Genomic DNA, 6000 nt, shown 5'->3' with positions numbered 1-6000 from the left:
TATGAATTTGGCTGTGATGGCCTTTCAGAATTCTGCTATAAATCCATACAGTCCTGTAGTTTTCATAGGTGGGAGGTCTCTACTGCTGTTTCTATTTTGATGCTTGATATTAGTGTGTTCAGTTTTTTTTTCTTCATCTTGGTTGAGTTTCGGCATGTCAACACTTGCTAGGATATATGTATTTTCTTTCAGATTCTAAATAATGTTTGAGAAGTCATCCCTTATATGTTCTTCTATTTTTCCTGTGGTGATGTGTCCGTTCTCATCTCTAAGTTTGTTTACTTGGGTGTGTTCTCTTCTTTTACTGATAAGATTTGCTAAGGATCTGTCAATTTGTTTTTTTTTTTTTTTTTTTGGAAAAATCAACCCTTTCTTTTGTTGATTCTTTCTATAGTTTTTAAAATTCGAATTCATTTGATAATGATCTAATTTTAATTAGCTATGTATGACCAATGAATGGGCTTTAGCTTGCTGCTCTTTTTGAAGGATCTTCAGATGCTAAATTGTTGATATTGGATCTCTCCAATTATTTGATGTAGGACCAGAAAGCTATAAACTTGTCTCTGAGTGCTGCCTTTGCTTTTTCTCAAAGGAGCTGGTAATTTTTGTGTTAATTTTAGCTGAATATTATAACCATTTCAATTTCCTTTCTAATCTGTTCCATGACCCAATCGTGGTTCAACAGTGAGTGTTTCAGTCTTTGCTGGCTTTTGTTGCTGAGTTCTAATTTTATTCCCTTGTGGTCTGAGAGAATGCAGGGCATAATTTCAATGTTTCTGAATTTGGACGTTTGCTTTGTGACATAAAATAGGGTCTGTTTTGGAAAATGTTCCATGTGCTGCTGAGAAGAACATGTATTCTGATGCTGCTGGGTGAAATATTTGGTACAAGTCTGTTAAATCTAGTTGATCTATGCAGTTGTTTAAATCTGTGGTTTTTCTCTTGATTTTTTGCCAGGTTGATGTATCTAGTGGTGCTGGTGGTGTGTTAAAGTCCCCAATAATTAACATCTTTGTATCTATGAGATTTCAGGGACATGTGTATTACCTGAATCAATCTACGTGCTCCGTTGTTTGGTCAGTAATGAGAATGGTAATGTACTGCTGAAGTGGAGATCCCTAATTTATTATGTAGTGACCTTCTTTACCTCTTGTCACTATTTTTTAATTTGAAGTCTATCTGATATTAGGATTGCAACTCCCAGCTGTTTATGAGGTCTGTTGGCTTGGTAGATTTTATTCGAGCCTTTCACTTTCAGAATTTGTTTGTTTTTATGGGCAATGTGACTCTTGAAAGCATAAAATAGAAGATCTTGATTTTTAGTCCTACTAGACTGTCTAAGTTTATTAATTTGAGAATTAAGACTATCAATATTGAGGGTAAGAATGAGAGGGGTTTGGTAGTTCCTTCCATGTTATCCACCTTCTTGGGTACTCTGACAACTGAATTCTTCCTGTGTATTTTGATTCACAGTTTAGATGTTTTTGTTGTCTTTGAATGGTTTTCTATGTGTAGGACATCTTTAAGTATCTTTTATAGGGCTGGTTTGGTGGTTATACATTATTTCCATTTTTCGTGCTATGGAAGGTTTTTATTGGACTTTCCATTACGAAGGAGACTTTAACGAGGTTCACTATTTTGGGTTGATAGATGTTCGTCTTTAGTTGGTAGCATACATCATTCCAGGCACTGCTTGCTCTACTTGTGGCTGCTGAGAAATCTGAGGTTATTCTAATTAGTTTCCCTGTATAGTTGATGCATTTTTTTTTCTCCTTGACAACATTAAGCATAATTTCTTTGGTCTGAATTGATCCTGTGTGGATTATAATGTGACAGTGGAATATCCTGTTCTAATCTGGTCTACTTGGGGTTCTAAAAGCTTCTTTTATCTGAATAGGCGTATGTTTTTGAATGTTCAGAAAGTTGTCTGTTAGGATCCCGTTAAATAAATTTCCTAAACAATGAGCTTCTCTAAATAGGTGCTCCTCTACAGCCATTATCTTCAGATTAGGCGTTTTGATGGTGTCTCCTAAATATTGAGTAGGATTATTATATTTCTTGAATTTTTCTTGGAGATTTTTCTCTTTCTATTTCCATTTTTTAATTGTGAGAATACAGTACAGAGGAGTTACAAATACATGGTCAAGATAACAAGTACATTTCTTATCAAGCATTGTTGCTTCCTCTTTATTTCCTCTTTCCATCCCTTCCCCACCTCCCCCCTTCCACCCACAGAATCCTCCCCAACACACCAAAGTGGTAAAGTTCGATTTTTGACATAAAGGCTTGTACATCTCATTGTTGCAATGAGTCTACCTATAACCCTATTTAAACCATTTGTTTTTTCCCTTCCCCTCCACAAATTATACCAACATCAAATACAGTGAAAGAAGGGGTTATGCCATGGAGGAGAGACATACAAAGCAACATAGAAATCATCTTATTAATGTGTTAGAAATAACTGCATGAAAGAAATTAAATGGATACTTATCTTGGGGTTTATTCCCTTAACATCAACGTATATGACCTTTTCTGCTTGACTCAGACATATACTAGTTGTTGCAAATAAGGGATCCATGAGACCTATGTTTCTTTGGGCTAGGCTTACTTAACTAAATATATTTTTTCCAAGTCTGTCCATTTCCTAACAAATGTGGCAACGCCATTCTTTCTGATGGATGCATATAATTCAATTGTGTATATATACCACATTTTCTTGATCCATTCATCTACTGAGAGGCATCTGGGTTGGTTCCATATCTTAATATGGTAAATAAAGCTGCAATGAACATAGTCGTGCTGGTAGCTTTAGAGTGGCCTTGTTTGTGATCATTTGGGTAAATGCCCAAAAGTGGACCTGCTGAGTTATAGGGAAGCTCTATGTGTAGTCTTTTGAGGAACATTCATACTACTTTCCAAAGTGGCTGAACAAGTTTACAGTTTCACCAACTATGTAGCAAGGTTCCTTTCTGTCCTCATCCCCTCCTGCATCTGATGTTATTAGAGTTCTTTATTATGGCCATTCTAACAGGGTGAGGTAGGTTCTCAAGGTTGTTTTGATTTCCATTTCTTTTATGGCTAGGGAGGTTAAGCAGTTCTTCATGTGTATATTGCACATCCTACTTATAATTTGGGGGGCAACAAGTCTTCATTTCATAGGCAACGTTCATCTTGAACTTTGAAGTAGCCCAGATTTCCCTAAACTCAATATTTTCCTGTTTATTTCTCAAGTGCCGGGATTATAGGCACCACTATCCCTGACTTTTTAAGGTTATGTTGTTGTTGTGTTAACTTCACATATCATGTGAGCCATAGCATCTGGACCATGCTCTTTTTGCTTTTATTCCTTCTTTCGTTCCTTAAATTTTTTCTTCCTTCCTTCCTTCTTTCTTTCCTTCCTTCCTTTCTTCCTTCCTTGTTTTCCTCCCTCCATCCCTTCAATATACTCCACTCTGTCTTTGAACATGAAAGCCTACTGTTTCAGCTACTGACAAGTTAAACCTCCACACATACAAAACTCCCCAAAATCCAATGTACAAACATAGCTGCTGAGAAGTATGATTAAAGAGCACAAATTTATTCTAATTTTATATACATATATATGTATATTTGAGTATTTTATTTGTATATGCATACATATATAAGTATCCTTTTTTATTTATGTTATAGAAATACAATTCCACGAATAAAGCAATGAGTACATTTCCTATTAAACATTATTACCTCCTCCTTTTTTCCCTCTACCATCCCTTCCTTCCACAACTCCCCTTTCCCAAAGTTGTAAAGTTCTTTTTCAACATTGTGTATTGTACATTTCATTGGTGCAATGGTTCAACCTGTATCCTTACTTAAGCATTTTGTTATTCCCTTTCCTTCCTCAAATTAGAAAATATATACAGAAGATTCAGGGCACTGAAATCAAATAAAATGGAAACCAGAATATCCTATACAAAGTATATACAAAAGAAACAAAAAAATCACATACTTTGTGGGGAACACAGGCAGCAAAGATGGCCCTGAGGGTTGAGTGGGCAGAGCCAAAATTGTTTACGTTCATTGTGCAAACAACTCATGGAAGCTTAGGTGAATGATAAGGTATGGTTTTTACAGTGATTGGTTGGTTCCATTTCCTCCCTTCCCACAGTCTTTTGCTTTAAAAAGGGCGTGCTCCATGGTAATAAACGAGTTCCTGCTTGACTTGACTCCCCGCTGCATCTGATTGTCTCCAAGGCTAAGGGAGGCTGGGGAATGGGTGAGAGGCCACACTTACTTTTCCTTGGACCCTTTCTGTTTTTCGTGGGACAGATGAAGATCCAACATCTGGCGCTCAAAGTGGGGCACTAAAGGAAAAGATAATGGAATGAAAAGATAATGGCCAAGGCTAAGTGGTCTCTCAGGGTAAGTGAAACTCTTAGTATGGGTAATGCTATTTTACAGAAGAAGGAGGAGGAGGCAACATTAGGCCGGGAGGTAGTAAAGGAGAAATTAGAAAGTGAAAAAGAAAATAAAGAACAGAGCCACCCAAAATACAAGTGTGATGGCTGACGATGGATTTGGGAGGCTGGGCTCATGTTGCAGTTGTTGACAAGGACTGTCTTTGAGGTGGGTTTTCTACAGGCCATGGGGTGCCTGGCCGGGCAGGAGTGGCTTCTGGTGCCTGGTCAGGAGGAGGGCCCATGAGGCCACCCTTCCGCCACCAGGTCCCTGTTTCTCAGGCGTCGGGGGTGGAGGAGCAACAGCCTGGCTGGCGGGCTGGAGACTCCCATGGAGATCCTGTCTTTCTGGGGGCGCAGGGCAAGCCCTGGCCTGTGGTTCTGAAGCTCCCACCCAGATGCTTGGGGAGGGGCTCACGAGGGTGCAGGAGGGTGTGAGCGGGAGCAGGAGGTGCTCCCAGCTCCCACTGGCTGGCCTCAGAGGACAGGTTCTCGAGGGCCCAAGAGCCTTTGGGGGAATTATTATTACTATTATTTTTTTCGGGGTTAGCGTTGATCCTGCCCCTCACCCATGCCTACTTGGACGTAGGTGCTCGGGGGCAGGTGGGGGTGCTGACAGATGGGTTCATGTGCTCTCCCGGTTGGTGCTGGGGGGGTGGGGGGAAGGGATCCGGTTTGTACAACGAAGGGGAGCCACAGTGGGCGGGGAAGTGGAGCTCACGTCGGGAACGCTGTGCCTCGCTCCTTGGGGCTGCTCGTCGGGTGTGGGGCCAGGCATGATGGCAGCCGATCTGTGCCTGTCAGTCAGTTTCTGGGCACCATGCCCCCCAACTTTACCATCCTCATCAAGAACAGCATCCACTACCCCGGCTCAGGTTCTCCAAGTGAGCCGGGACTGATGCGTGGGGTGCTGGGTGCGTGGACATGTGTCGTGTTCCATGCCTGTGTCCCTGTCCGGGGCTGCAGCTGCCCTTCAGTCCCCAGGGGCAACATCGCCGACAGGTGCGGAGACTACCTGAAGCACTGCACGTTCGAGCGGGACTGGGACTCGGACTGCCCCATCTTTAGGCTGGACTTTATTGTAGACCAGGCCGGGGAGAACTTCTTCGAGCACAGGGCCGGTGGGGGGGCTGGGGGTCTTCCCACCATGAATGGCTCATTAGCTCACTCTACCTAAACTTCTCTTCCAAAATGGTTTTTATCCCATTCACTGGGTTTATGGACACTCTCTTAGCTCTACTCCTCATGTTCCTCCTCTACAAAACACCCAACACATTTATAACCCTCTTTTTCAATTTCCTAAAGCTCCACTGGGTGTCCCATCTCGGATGGATTATTCTATTTTGTAACCATTATTGGAACATCTGATATAACTGGTTACTCCAGTGGACTTCAAGCCCTAATACAAGCGAGACCAAACTAAAAATTATTTTCTCTTCTATACAGTGACACCTGTAAACAAAAGCAGTGATTGACCAAACAGGGAGTGTTCAAGGCTGAATAGAAGATAAAACAGACATTGAGAGGAGGTTATGATTTATCCCGGTTTCATGTTTATAGAAGAGTA

This window comes from Dipodomys spectabilis, unplaced genomic scaffold (assembly GCF_019054845.1).
Source record: "Dipodomys spectabilis isolate Male_0828 unplaced genomic scaffold, ASM1905484v1 ptg000244l, whole genome shotgun sequence".
NCBI classification, from domain to species: Eukaryota; Metazoa; Chordata; class Mammalia; order Rodentia; family Heteromyidae; genus Dipodomys; species Dipodomys spectabilis.
This window is presented reverse-complemented; position numbering follows the sequence as displayed.